Source organism: Canis aureus, chromosome 19, assembly GCF_053574225.1.
Source record: "Canis aureus isolate CA01 chromosome 19, VMU_Caureus_v.1.0, whole genome shotgun sequence".
In the NCBI taxonomy this organism is placed as follows: Eukaryota; Metazoa; Chordata; class Mammalia; order Carnivora; family Canidae; genus Canis; species Canis aureus.
Window position 1 is genome coordinate 49,873,735 of NC_135629.1, and position 15,299 is coordinate 49,889,033.

The window sequence follows — 15,299 nt, forward strand, 5'->3', positions numbered from 1 at the left end:
GCCCGCTTCCCCGGGGGCGCTGGCTGGCTGGGTGCCGCGGCAGCGCGAGGCTGTGTCCACTGCAGCCTGCCGGCCAAATCAAACCCGCTCCCTGCCTTTGGACGGCTACCGATCTAAGACTTATTTTTCCATTTTTATTTATTTTTTCAAGAGAGAGCAAGAGGTGGGGGGAAGGGAGAGAGACAAGCAGACTCCTCGCTGAGCACAGAGCCCCAAGCGGTATTCGATCTCATGACTCTGAGGTCAGGACCTGAGCTGAAATGAAGAGTCCCACGCTTAACTGAGCTACCCGGTGCCCCTATTTTTCCATTTTTGAATGGTTGTGGGGGGAAAAAAAATCTAAAGAATTACCTTTTGTGACCTGTGAAAATACTATGAAGTTCAAATTTTAATGCCCATGAATAAAATATTGGAAGACAGCCATGCCTATTCATTTACCCAATTGTCCATGGCTGCTTTCCCACTACAAGAGCAGAGTTGAATGGTTACAATAGGGAGTGTGTGACCCATACAGCCTAAAAATCACTATCTGGAGAACAGTCAAGTGGGCTGGCCCTTCCCTTGGAGTCTTCAGGCCAGCCTGGATGTGCCTTTTGCACAGGGGAGTGGCTTTTGAGTTTACTTTCATGCTCTGTAGGATCCATCAATCTGTTTCTTCATTTGGTTATTCAACAGCCCTTTAAATAGGTGCCTGCGGATGAGACTCAGAGAGCAAACGACACACCCTTTCCTCTGATGAAGCAGATGCTTCAACTGGCAATTGACCAAGGGCAGTGTGAGAAATACTGACAATACTACTACTACTACATTATCCGCTGCCAGGCCTTGTTTTAAAGCCCACACAAGTTGGCTGTCATGTAATCATGTTGCTGAATACTGAGTGCTCTTAACTCTCCAGGCATCCATTCATCAGTGCTCACCACTCATATGTATCATCATCTCAGGGAATGCTGCTCCTAGGAATCAAAGACTATATTTTACCCATTTTACAGATGAGGGGACAAGCCCACAGCTGTTAAGTAAGTGGCCCAAAGTCACACAGCTAGTGAGGGGGTGGAGGATTTGACCTTCATCTGCTGATGCTACACCTTGTTCCTTTAACCTCTGAGCTATGCTGCTTTGGGTTTTATGCCTTAAACCTAAGGGCCTTGGGAACCCAGAAGAGTCTTTAACAAGAGTGGAGTGTTTGGGAGTGGGCAGGAGTGAGGCAAGACCACTGGGAAGGGTGACTCCTGAGCTGGACGAAAAGGAAAGAGGCAAGGAAGGGAGAATAGGGAAGAGTAATGCTCACAGATCCTTTATTTTTTTCTTTCCTCTCACAGATCCTGATGGACAAGATGGAACTGAGGAGCGGCATTCGACCCCAGGAATCTTGCTTACCACATCTGGATTTTGCTTGAATCCTTGTCTTGTACCTGAATGAAGAGATACATTGGAAAAGCCACAAAACGCTGCCTTGTGAGTTATATTTAGAGGAGGGGAGGTATGAGAATCTTTGGCTATCAAGGGACATGAAGAGCCTCTTATCATTCACACACAAGGCAGATGATGGAACCCACACATCAGCCTGAGATATGAAGAGATTGTTCTATAAAGATGTCAAATGCAGGCCAGTTCCTGTGGGGCCTAGGGAACCGACTTAGGGAGAGGAAGGTAATTATCCAGTCTGGGCAGAGTGGCAGTAAGGGACCTGAATTCTAGCTCTGGGGATCTCATCTCTGTTTGCTCAAATGTAAAGTGGAATATCTTGGCTCTGACCATGGGAATGAATGCAATAAATGCTTATAAATGTATTTGCAAAACATTTTGAGTAAGAAGAGAACACTGTGGGCTGGGAAAGGCATTCCAGAATCATGCAGGTTTTGGGGACAAGGGCAGAATGCCTGCGGAGGAGGCAGGCTCTAAGTTAACAGAAAGTTCTTGACATTAAAGCTGAAGCCCGGGGCAGCCCGGGGTGGCTAAGCGGTTTAGCGCTGCCGGGGCCCTGATCCTGGAGACCCGGGATCGAGTCCCATGTCGTGCTCCCTGCATGGAGCCTGCTTCTCCCTCTGCCTGTGTCTCTGCTTCTCTCTCTCTCTCTCTGTATCTCTCATGAATAAATAAATAAAATCTTAAAAATAAAAGCTGAAGCCCATTTCCCTGCTATTGGCACCCACCAACTCTATTTCTAAGGTCAAGGGCCACAGAGAACCTCTTAGTTTTGGGAGTGGGGACAAGTTGTTAACTACTGTGTGGCCAATTTCATTATCCAAGATGGAGATAATGACTTTTAATTGGTTAGAGAGGTTTCATGGGATGACATTGGGAATGCACTTAACATGATGCCTGGTCCTTCATCTAGATTCTGCGGATGTTGAATTGGAGGAAGTCTTTGGCTCAGCAAACAGGCTCCCCCCCACACCTTTCCCATTGTATAAATTAATTGATGTTTATCAGAGTTTATTTTTTTTTAATTTTTTATTTATTTATGATAGTCATACAGAGAGAAAGAGAGAGAGGCAGAGACACAGGCAGAGGGAGAAGCAGGCTCCATGCACCAGGAGCCTGACGTGGGATTCGATCCTGGGTCTCCAGGATTGCGCCCTGGGCCAAAGGCAGGCGCCAAACTGCTGCGCCACCCAGGGATCCCTGTTTATCAGAGTTTAAATGAGAAGACCAGCAGTTTTAACTTTCGGTCTTCTTCTTTTTTTTAAAGATTTCATTTATTCATTCATGAGAGACACAGAGGCAGAGGGAGAAGTAGGCTTCTAGCAAGGAGCCCAATGCGGTACTTGATTCCAGACCCCAGGATCATGCCCTGAGCCAAAGGCAGACGCTCAACTGCTGAGCCACCCAGGCGTCCCTAACTTTTGGTCTTCTGCATCGAGGACACCTTGAGGTTGAGTCAGTCAGTGCATGAATTCATGATTGTAAACATTGGTCTGTAGGAGCAATGACCTCAGAGAAAAGAATTGTTTCCAGGATATCACCAGGGACATACTAAAAATCTTTTGAAAATGTATGGGAGTTTGATATAGGTTTGATATAACTGTTACGTTCAGGCAATTGAAATTTGAAAATTTGAATATCTCCCTACCTGTATCACCCCCTGTGTCAAATACAGATTTTTACTACAGATGGTTCTTCTTAAGAAGTGGTTGTCCAAAAGAAATGAATACTGTTGACAAGTTTTTAAAAAAGACTTTTGTTTATTTATTGATGAGAGACACAAGGAGAGGCAGAGACATAGGCAGAGGGAGAAGCAGACTCCCTGAGGGGAACCTGGTGTGGGACTTGATCTCAGGACCCCAGGATCACAACCTGAGCCAAAGGCAGACACTCAGCCACTGAGCCATCCAGGCACCCCACTACTGACAATTTTTAAGAGGAAGTCTATCCCTTCGTTGCTTCTGTGATGGATTCTTTTTTTTTTTTTAAGATTTTATTTATTTATTAATGAGAGACACAGAGAGAGGCAGAGACATAGGCAGAGGAGAAACAGGATCCCTGTGGGGAGCCCAATGCGGGACTTGATCCCAGGACCCCAGGATCAAGACCTGAACCAAAGGCAGATGCTCAACCACTGAGCCACCCAGGTGCCCCTCTGTGATGCAGTCTAATAAATCATGAAGATGCTAAGAAATAGAACCCTTGGGATAGAAAGCCTCAGCACGAAGTTCACTTTTAAGTTCCATTTCCTACTGACATTTCTTCATTGCGTCCACCTGTTCTGAATTGTCTGTGTTCAGGTGATGTTACCAAAAAGCAAACTACAAGCATACAGAACAAACTTCTGGGGTAAGATGAGGTGCAACATGGCGAGGGCGGGGTGCAGGAATCAGGTTTCGGGACCACAGAACTGCCCCCACTCCCACCCCAGCTCCACGTAATAAATCCCTTCTCCTGCTACCAGCAGCACATAAATAAGCACCCTCCAGAAAGGTGCTGCTCATGAAGAGCGGACCCGGTGAGGAAGGAGATGCTTTATTAAATGAGATCACTGGTGATGGTAAGAGACAGAAAAAGGTGTGAAATGGGATGCTTGGGTGGCTCAGGGGTTGAGTGTCTGCCTTTGGCTCAGGGCGTGATCCCCGGGTCCAGTATCGAATCCCACATCGGGGTCCTGTGAGGAGCCTGCTTCTCCCGCAGCCTATGTCTCTGCCCCTCTCTGTGTGTCTTTCATGAATAAATTAAAAAAATCTTTAAAAAAGAAAAAGGCGTGAAATGAAGGGAAAGGGGGAAAAGAGAGGGAAACTCTAGTACTTTCTAGAACATGATCTCACACTCCAAGCAAAAATGTGTAGATCGCCTTTATTCATTACTTATCCAAATAAGCCAGGTTCTCTTCCTTCCTTCCTTCATTCAACACATATTTATTGAGTGCTACTAGTTTTCTTTTTCTTTCTTTCTTTCTTTCTTTCTTTCTTTCTTTCTTTCTTTCTTTCTTTATTTATTTATTTATTTATTTTTTGCTGCTAGATTTCTAACATTGTTCTAAACAGGAGGATGTAGCCATATGTAAGTCAGTCTTTTTTTCTCTTGAGCTTACATTCTAGTGGGTTCAGGCTGGATTGTCCTGGGCAGACCAGTCTCGGGGAACAGGATCTCAATTCCTTATTTCAAGTTCCTGTTCTTTGAAGAGAGGACATAGAATCTTCTGACCCATTACCCCAACCCAGCAACTGCATTGTACACAGAAATGTACAAGATAATTAACTAAAGGGATGATCTATGACTTTTCCTATGAACACAAGCTAGGTCAGAATAATTTATGTGGATGCTTGGGACATTCCTATAATTTAGCTCCACATCATGGAGCATTTTACAAGGCCGGTGTTTAATTTCATTTTATTTTTCCTCACAGAAACACCAGGGTGTCTTGTGCTTAAATACCACAATTTCCCACAAACAAGCCCCTGCCACTGCTGTGTTAAACACCACCATAATTTACTTGTTAGAATCAGGAATAATAATGAATTTGTCTGAGTGGTAAGAACAGCCTGGAAAAATTGACTCTGAAAGATGTGTCTGAGGGACCAGGCCAGGAGGCTGAGAGAAGTAACAAAAGACATTTGGAGGTGAAGAGGACACCCGGAGGGAGGTGGGGGCTTTAAAACCCCAAAATTCCAGGGGAGAGGGAGGATCTTGTCAGAATCTGAGCACTACGAGGGGTGCCTCGGTGGCTCAGTTGGTTAAGCATCAGCCTCTTAATTTCAATTTTGGCTCAGGTCATGATCTCGGGGTTCTGGGATGGAGCACTGCATCATGTTTTGCACTCAGCGGGGAGTCTGCTTGTTCCTCTGGCCCTCTCCCCAGCTCATGCTTATGCGCCCTAAATAAATAAAATCTTAAAGAAAAAAAAAAAAAGAATCTGAGCACTTCCAGATCCTTAGAAATCATCTCACTATTTTCATCTGACAGAGGGGAAAAAAGAGTCCAGGGAGGTTAAGTGACAAGGCCATAGGGCCTGTGATGGCAGAAATGGGGACAGACCCAAGGTTTCCTGTCTTGGCCAATGCTTGGTGCACTCTATGACAATCACCTCTTGTTTCATAAACTCCAACTGGACTAGTTTCCAGAAAACCGGCTATTTTAAGAATCTGCTTATCATTTAGAGAGAGAATTAATATAGCAAATACTTTGAAGCACAGAACAATGGTGAGAGAATTTAAAATCTATTTAGTGATAACCGCTTTTAATTTTCGGCTCTGGTCAGTGGTTTTCAACTGGCTTCTTGCCCCCCAGGGAGCATTTGGCGGTGTCTGGAAATATTTTTTGGTTGTGAGATCTTGAGGATTGTAGCGTTCATTGCATCTAGAGAGTAGAGGCTGGACATGCTTACAGTACACAGGACAGCCCCTCCCCGCCCCCCAGCCCCCCGAGAATGATCTGGCCTCAAATGCCACTGGTACTGATGTTGAGAGATTCTGCAGTAGAGGCACAAAACCCAAAATGGGAGCTCAGGTTGGAAGCTCAGGTGGGTTGTCTTGATCATGGTGGGGGATGCCAAGTGGGCTGAAGAATTTACCAGCAAAGGCACTGTTTCAAAGGTCAGTATCTTTGGGCCTAATTCTCATCCTGATTATGGTCCACATGGTGTCCAGTGCATTCCGGGCTGCTATTTCCTGCTCTCCTCCCCACCCCTGCCAAACCACAATGGCTCACCCCACCCCCAGATTCTCCATGGGGGTTACTCCAAGATGGGCACCTTTTCCTCCTAGTCCTGCTAGGCACTAGCCGAATCCCTTGGGCAGGTCCTTTCACTTCTCTGGGCCTCAGTTAACTTCCCTGTAAAAATACGGAGAATGATGCCACCCACCTCCTAAGGCTGTTTGGGGAGGGCCCTTCACCCCATCACTCCTGCCACAAGGGCCTCGCGAGCGCTCCCCACGGAGCCCGCCTTGCTTTCAGTTTTCTAATTCTTCGGCTTCTGGGATAGGGGCTGTGAACTTGTTCTACAAATGGGGGAAACCGAGGCCGGAGGGGCTCAGAGAACTGGACCACAGTCTCGCAGCTCTGAAGGAAGGGGCTGGCCTGAAGGGGGGGGGTCTTCTCCAGAGCTCCCGGAAGGGCGCCCAGCACCCCCCGTGCGCCCAGACGAGCTTCTCCCTCCAGCGCCTCTGCGATCCCATCTCCCCGCTCCGCAAGGCTCCCGGCGGCGGGGGCGGGAACAGCCTAGTCCGGAGCTAGGGGCCCGTGGCTGGCTTCGAGGCGCATGCGCGCGCGCTCGCGGCTCCGCCCTGACGCCGGCGCGGTTGCCCGGGCAACCGGGGCGGGGCGAGAAGGCGACCAGTGGCCGCTATTCGTTCTTTTGGCGGAACTCCGCGGACTTTTGCCTAAACTCCGTGAAGCTTCTCCGGGTTGTTCCTCGTCCCTTCGTTCGTCCACTTCCAATTGGACAACAGCTGATTTCGTGTCTCCAGGAGTCTCTACGGTTAATTAAATGCCCACCACGGGCGGGCGGATCCCGGGCGGCCACGATTCGGTGCAGGTGGCGACCACTTTGAGGAACCAGCCCCAGTCCATCCCCTTCACCTTCATACGTCCCTTTTTCTTTCCTCTTTTGCCTTTGAGTACTCTATAATTTATTAACGGCATCTATAATTTATCTGACTTCTCCGGCCAGATCTTGCTTAGTCCAAATCACGAATCTGAATTTTGAAGAAATGACTCAGGGGTGACTAATTCCATTAGAAAAGCAGTCTTTGCTCTGCAAAGGAGCTCGTAGCAGAATTTCTTTAAATAGAAAATGTCCTCAGTGCACTGACAGCTATTCACTTTATGGAAAAATCATTTAGATACAAGACCTACCCCCCCCCCGCTTTTAAAGATTTTTATGAGTTTATTCATGAGAGGCACACACAGAAAGAGGCAGAGACTTAGGCAGAGGGAGAAGCAAGTCGTCCCTGCCCCCCTTTTTTGCATTTAGACATAAACCACTGTGTATGGTTGGCTGTGCAGTTGTGCCTGGCTGAGGGCATGGGAATCCCTAAGAATTTCAGGGGCTGAAATCTGCATTGCTGTGTCCCCCAAGTTGGAGGACAATGCACTTTCTAGTTTGTCAGAGGGGGTGCCTTTTTCTATTTGCATGAAGTTGGGAAGTTTCCGTGTGTGCCTTACTGCACATAATTTAACAGTAACCAGTTGCATGGCTTTGGGCTTTATAGAATGCTTATAACAAGCTTTTTTAGTGTGTCATTCCATTTAATGCATGCCACATATCATGTGGACCCAAGTCTTTGGTTAAAATTAAACATAGTGCAAAGAAAGTCATGTAGGAGTGGGTATTAATTCTCTTTCTGGGCTCCCTCAGGTCATCTGGGGCCTTAGATTCCTTTCATCTTGTTGTTCCTTTGTCCCCTAGGCGTTGTCCTCACCTATATGGTAAGAGCTTGCTCACCTCCATTTCTAAGTTCCAACCAGCAGGAAGAGGGAAGAGGAAGTTAGGGCAAGTAGCTTGTGTTTAAGAAGATAACCTCCAAATTTTCTCTCATGTTTGCTGGGATTCTATTGACCCAAACATAGTCACGTAGCTACACCTGGCTGCAAGGTTTCCTGGGAAATGTACTTACAGCTGGGAGCTATGTGTTCCCCCTTCCCCTAAAATTCAGGAGGTTCTATTACTAAAAGGAATAAGGAGAGAGTGGATTGAAGATGAGGACTGGGTCTTCACATTTTTTTGAAGAAACAGCAGACATAAGGTGCTTGGCTTTTGGTTGATGAAGAAGAGTCTTGTTATATTTCATAAGCAGCACCGCATAGTGGAGAAGCCAGGATTCAAAACTTGCCTGTGCCACTTACTGACTGTGTGGTCCCAAATTATGTTACCACTCAGCCTCAGTTTTTCTAATCTGCAAAATGGCTCACATACTTTTCACAGGGTACATTGAGGGTAAATGGGAGAAACATATGTGAAACTCTTAGCACAGTGCTCAGAACTTGTGATGCCCCCACCCTCAACCTGTAGCTATGTAAAAATATCTTACCTCTTGCTTCACGTATCACTACTATTTCCAGGAAGCTGCACAGAAGTATATAGCCAAAGAAAAAAGAGGCGAGAGTGTAGAAATATTAGTGTCAACACCTTATTGCTTTTAGAAAAATATGTGGAAAGCATGCCTATCATTTAACCTGTTATGAGCAAGAGACAGTTAATTTTAAAGGAAATAAAATTTAAATGCTATTATAAAAATTGATACAAACATCAAACAAACCAACTTGAGGGACATTCTACAAAATATATCACCAATATTTTTTTAAAGATATTATTTGTTTGAGAGAGAGAGGGAGAGAGAATGAGCTGGGGAGGGGCAGAGGGAGAAGCAGACTCCCCGCTGAGCAGAGAGCCAGGTGTGGGACCCGTTCCTGGGACTATGGAATCATGACTTGAGCTGAAGGCAGATGCGTGACTGACTGAGCCACCCAGGCACCTCAGGCACCCCAGTCACTAGTAATCTTAAGAGAAAAATCAAGGAACTGCCACGGATTGGAGGAGACTCTCAGTATTGTCTGGGCACTATTCTGCAAATCTAGTTATTCAAAATAAAAAAAAAATTAAAAAGTGATCCACAAATTTGAGTTTATTCAATTATTGCCTTTTTAACCCTTAGTGGTAAAGATGGCAGCTATCTTCCAAAAATCTGTTTTTGTTTGCTTTGCTTCCACAGCAGTGGTGCTGTTGCTGCTTACCTGGCAGCCTATCTGGAGGCCACCTTCCCTTCCGTTGCCCAGGGGTGGCCATGGGACACTGTCTTTCTGGTGGAAAATGAGCAATGGTGAATGAGGTGTGGCATTTTGGAGTGTGAACTTCAAAACACCAGATATAATGCTCCTCTGTGCTTTCTTCCATTTTCCTGGAGCTAGAACGTGGATATCCCTCCAGCCCAGCACCAATCCTGCAGTGGGGACAATGCCCTAGGTGACAGCTATTATGTGTTGTGTCTTTCAAAAAGATATGTTGAAGTCCTAACCCCTAGTACCCATGAATGTGACTGTGATTTTGTGATCCAAAGATATTTGGATATCCAAGATATTTGGTCTTTGTCTCCAGTTCCTGGCACAGAGCTTCTAAAGCCCTTACGATTTCCTGAGTGATTGGGGTGATAGGAGCATCTTTTGTTTTGTTACAATATTTTATTTTTATTCCCTTGTTCCTGACACCAGACCCATCTAAGAACCTGTGGAATCTCCAGAATGATGAATATCTTTTGTAATCTAATGAGATGACTGGTGGCTGGGGGCTCCTGGGTAGCTTCAGGATGGGTGCTGGTTGCCAGAAAGACCAAGGCATGATGACAGGGTTGGAACTTTCAGCTCTATTCCCCTGGCCTCTGGGGAAGGAAGAGGGACTGGAGGTTGAGGCATCACTAATGGCCAATGCTTTAATCCATTATACCTATGTCATGAAACGTCCATAAAACCCCCTTAAATTATGGGGTTTGAAGAGCTTCTGGGTTCGGGAACACAAGCATGTGTCAGGAGGGTGGTGTACCCCAACTCCACAGGACATAAGTTCCTGCCCTTGGGAACCTTCTGGACTTCACCCTGTGTACCTCTTCATCTGGGACCATTTGTATCCCCCATAATATCATTTATAGTAAATCAATAATAGTAACTAAATCATTTTCCCCAAGTTATGTGAGCTGTTCCAGCAAATTACTGAACACAAGAAGGGGATGACAGGAACTCCTAGATTTCTAGACAGATAGTCAGAAGTATGGGAGGCTCGGGACTTGTGATTGGCATCTAAAGTGTGGACAGCCCTTAACCCATGGGGTCTGATGCAAACTCTGGGTAATTAGCGTCAGAATTCAATTGAATTCTCAGACACCCAATTGATGCCTGAAGAATTAGAAAATTGGTTGTTGGTGTGGGAAGATGCCCCCCTGCAATTTGGTGTCTAAAGTGTTGTAAGTAAAACTATTTCAGTAGTTTGGAATTAGGGTCTTTGCAGGTATCACTGAGTTAAGATGAAGTCTTTAAGAGGGTGCTCTAATCCGATATGACTGGAGTTCTTATAAGAAGACACTACAGAGAGAAACAGAGAGAAGAAAGCCATACGAAACCGGAGGTAGAGGTTGAAGTAGATGTGGCCACAGGCCAAGGAACCCCAGGAGCTGGAAGAGCGCAGGAAGGATCCTCTCCTAGAGCTTTTGGAGGGAGCACAGCCCTGCTGACACCTTGACTTCAGACTCTTGGCCTCCAAAACTTTGAGGGAAGAAATTCCTGATGTTTTATGCCACCTAGCATGTGGCCATCTGATACAAAAGCCCTAGGAGTTGAACATAGTAGCAGATCAAGAAAATGGAAAGAATATGGGTCCCGCAGGACCAGAGGGGCTCTGCACACACATCCTCTGACATACACATACTTTTATGTTCTTTAAACTGCTACATTTTGGGGATATCTGTTATACCAACTTAGCTTTTCTTTCTTTCCTCCCTCCCTTCCTCTCCCTTCCTTTCTTTCTTGGCTTATTAGTGAACTTCATAACACTGAACATGCAAGTTTCCTTCTCCATCTTTTTTAAAAAAATTATTTATGAGAGAGAGAGAGAGAGAGAGAGAGAGGCAGAGACACAGGCAGAGGGAGAAGCAGGCTCCATGCAGGGAGCCCGATGCTGGACTTGATCCCGAGACTCCAGGATCATGTCCTGGGCCAAAGGCAGGCGCTAAACTGCTGAGCCACCCAGGCGTCCCTTTTTCTACAACTTTTTTAGAAAGTGAACTTTCTCCTTTCTTGGAATTTCCCTCATTTACTACTCTAGCTTTGCCGCTGACTGCTTCTGAGTGTTGCTTTCGAGGGAGAATTGTAGAAGTTGTAAGAGATAGATGTGACAAAGTTGGCATCCTGTAACACCAATCAGATTATCCTTTTTTTTTTTTTTTCTGGGAAGGTCTTGTAGAAAACAGCATGAATCAACCTCAATTATTTGTAAGTAAAATTAGAATAGTTTCAAGCTGTCACTTTTCTCTGCCTTACACACGTTATTCAAATAAGTTGGCAGAAGAATGTTGTTTGGGTTTGTATCAGGGAGTTATGGGGATGTGATTCTGCGTCTAAGTCGGTGAAATTTAAAATAGAAAATTCTTTAACTCTTAGAGGTGGGATAGTGGGGTCATCGCGAGGGCACATGCTGCTGCTGGGCCATCTGGTTGGTGCTCTCTCTCTTCCATTTCCTGGCTGTGTGCCCTTGGGAGAGCTCCTTAACTTCTCTGTGCCTTGTTTTCTTCATTTGTTAAATGGGGTTTAGCTTAGTTCGGGTTCCACTGACACAAGAACTTGGTTCAGGTTTTTTATTTTGGAGCTGCCAAGGAAAAGTCACATGGGGCAAAGTTAAACAGGCAAGGAAGACGTTATTTGAGATTATTGCAATCAGGGAGGGAGAGAGATTGAACTTGACTCCTGATGCAGAGGAACTGCTAGGGATTTATAGCCGATGGGCAGCATGGGGAATCTGTGGGTGGTCAGTTATTAGCAGGAACTCGGTTAGGTGTCAAGGGTGGGGGGATTCTTATTAAACTGGGCTCAGCAGGCCAAGGGCAAGGCCTAGTTGGGAAGAGAGTGCAGAGAAGCCTCACTATGGTTTGGTTGGGGAGTGGTCCTCTTTAGAGGTGACCCCGGGAGCGGGAGTGAGAGAGTTGGGAAACTGTGACCAAGAAGGAGGAAAATCCAAGGGAAGGTGTGTCACCAAGGTCACTGTTGTGGGTCACAGGATAAAGATTTCTCCCAACAGCGTCCACTTGAAAGCTGGAGGTGCGGACATTTATCCAGTGGGTGGAGGGTTGAAACCTGGAGTCTCTCTTTTTAAACTTTCGGTTCTGAAATAATTTTAGATTTATGGGAAAGGTACAAGGAGGGTCCAGAGAGATCAGCATGCCCTTTAACCCAGTTGCCCACATGTTAATGTCTTATGTAACCAGAGGATGGTTATTGAAACTAAGAAATCAACATGGTGTAACACAACTAACTAAACTATGGACTTTAGAAAATATTTTATTTATTTATTCATGAGAGACATAGAGAGAGAGGCAGAGACATAGGCAGAGGGAGAAGCAGGCTCCCTGTGGGGACCCCGATGTGGGACTCAATCCCAGGACCCCGGGATCATGCCCTGAGCCAAACGGAGACGCTCAACCACTGAGCCACCCAGGTGCCTCAGCTATGGAGCTTCTTAAGAATTCACCAGGTTTCCTACTAGTTTCCTCCGTCTCCTTCATCTGGTCCGGGAGCCTGTCCAGGACATCACGTTCCACTTCGTTATCACACGTGCTCGTTTCTGCCAGTCCATGAAAGTCCCTCAGGCTTTGCGTGATCTTAACATCTTTGAAGAATTCTGACCAGGTTTTTTTTTTTTTTTTTTTAAAGATTTTATTTATTTATTCATAGAGAGAGAGAGAGAGAGAGAGAGAGAGGCAGAGACACAGGCAGAGGGAGAAGCAGGCTCCATGCAGAGAGCCTGACGTGGGACTCGATCCAGGGTCTCCAGGATCATGCCCTGGGCCAAAGGCAGGCGCTGAACTGCTGGGCCACCGGGGCTGCCCCTGACCAGGTTTTTTGTAGAATGTCCTTCTTGATGTTATTTCACAATTATATTGAAGTTATGCTCTTTTTTTTTTTTAACTCAGTTGTTTGCAGAAATATGACTCTAGTTTTATACCTGGAAAATCCGTTTTAAAAATTGTGATAAGATAGACAGAATATAAAATTGACCATTCTAATAATTGTTAAGTGTCCAGTTCAGCAGCATTAAGTACATCCACACTGTCTTGCAGCCATCCTTTCCATCCTACCATCCACCTCCAGGACTCTTCTTTTTTAATTTTCCCCCAGGACTCTTTTCAACTGGAACCCCATCCCTAGGAAACACATACTTCCCCTCCCCTTCCCCCTCACCCCAGCCTCTGGCACCCACCCTCTACTTTTTTGTCTTTTACATAAGGACCCAAATCCCATGCGCGAGAACTCCGCCCTCCTGAACTAATCACCTCCTGGAGGCCTGGCCTCTGACTGTCATCACATTGGGAGATAGTTTTCAACATGCACATTTTGGGGAGACACATCCAGTGTACAGCAGTCTATTTGAAGGTCTCCTATTACGGGACATGCTTTATGTTGATTTTTTTCTTTCTTTCTTTTTTTTTTTTTTTTTGCAAACACAAGAGGGTTTATTTACAAGCTCGAGCTTGGGTCCAAGTATACCCAGCACAGCGGAGCAGGGACTTGGACCGCTTTATGTTGCTATTATCTGTGATCATCACACCCACATTCTTTAGCCTCACCCTTTTGGGCTGCCCTGTGGAGTTGGCAGGGGTGGAGGAACTGGATATACGTGTGGTACAGGCTTGGGATGTGATACTGTCAACAAGAGGGGACTCAGAGCTTGTAGGAACTGTCCTCCTGCACTGAAACCAGAGGGAACTTAGGGGGAGGGACATGGGCCACCAGCGGGTCTGCTGCAACAGAGATAATGATGAAACAGCCCATCAGCTCATGATGTGGTCAAGGTGAAATGGATTCACGTGATGCTTGGTATAGAGCAAGCGCTCCGTGAGGGTTAGCCAGTGCTACGAGATTCCAACATTGGGCAGTACCTGTCTCAGATCCTCAAACTGTGGACCCCACCAGCTTGCCCAGGGGCACCACCTTTATTTCTTGGGAATTCCCGAGACCAAGGAAGCTAAGCAGTTGCAGTAACACGCCGACCAAACATTTTGTGTCCCTCAAGAAATAATTCAGCAATAACAGACCAGGAGTAAAATGATAGAAGCCCCACGATCTAGGAACCTCCAATCTTCTCTTGCCTGGTAGTATAGTCTATTCCCCATACAGCAGCCAGAGGGAGCCTTTGTTTTTCCTTTTCAGCAAAGTTTTCAAATTTGTAGGTGACTTTTTTTTCCCCCGCTTTAAAAATAGAAAAGCAAAAAAAAACAAAAAAAAAAAAAAAAAAAAAAAAAAAATAAAAATAGAAAAGCAAGAATTCGCAAAACATAAAATTAACCAGTTTAAGATGAACAATCCAGTGGCATTTAGGACGTTCATGGTGTTGTGCAACTACGGCCTCTATCTAGTTCCAGAACATTTTCATCACCCCAAAAGAAAACCCTGCACTCAGGAAACATGTTGAATGCAGTAACCAGCACTCCTATAGTTTGGGGGCTACCTGGAAGGTGTTGTATGCATAGGGTTGGGGTTGCATTTTTTGCCACACCCTTATACTACTACTTAACTTTGCTTTTCTTCCACTTCTCACTTAGGTGCAAGCTGAGCAAAAAATTAATTAAATCACCCATTGATTTATTATGGACAATCATTTATTTTGTGCAGGCATCAGACCAGATGGTGAAGACACAGGGATGGAAAAACTTGCCCTTGCCCTCAAGGTAGTTATACTTGGTAGAGGAGACAGATGAAGCAATTAAAACATGGTATAATATACCAGAGGCCTGCAAACTATGGCCCCAGGGCCAAATCCAGCCCCCCACCTGTGCTTGTAAATAAAGTTTTATTGGAACACAGCCATGCTCATTTGTTTATGTATTGTCTGGTTACTTTCACACTACAAGGGCAGAGTTGAATCACTGTGGTGGAGACCATCTGGCCCCCAAAGCTGAAAATATTTACTCCCTGGACCTTTAAAGAAAAAAGCTTGCCAACTCTTGGTATATATAATCATGGCAAATTTAAGTGTGGACAGAAAGCTTTGGAGACTGAAGAGGGGCAGTTAGCTGGAGGTGGGAAGAATCGCAGGGGTAGAAAAAGCTTGCAGTGCTAAACCTTAGGTCTATAAATACATAAATCTTAAGCATAGCTCTTGATGA

The 15,299-nt window shown here is 45.6% G+C and overlaps 2 long non-coding RNA genes across 2 annotated transcripts; one reads left to right on the forward strand and one right to left on the reverse strand.

The window, feature by feature from the left end:
• The first annotated feature begins 9 nt into the window (after nt 1–9).
• On the forward strand, nt 10–14,962 carry LOC144289357 (uncharacterized). The gene is made up of 3 exons (XR_013357272.1): nt 10–242; nt 1,323–1,458; nt 14,806–14,962. It is a non-coding gene; the product is annotated as an uncharacterized LOC144289357 (long non-coding RNA).
• On the reverse strand, nt 5,643–6,687 carry LOC144289356 (uncharacterized). Its single transcript, XR_013357271.1, has 2 exons — nt 6,299–6,687; nt 5,643–5,793 (listed from the first exon to the last, which is right to left on the reverse strand). It is a non-coding gene; the product is annotated as an uncharacterized LOC144289356 (long non-coding RNA).
• Nucleotides 14,963–15,299: the final 337 nt, after the last annotated feature.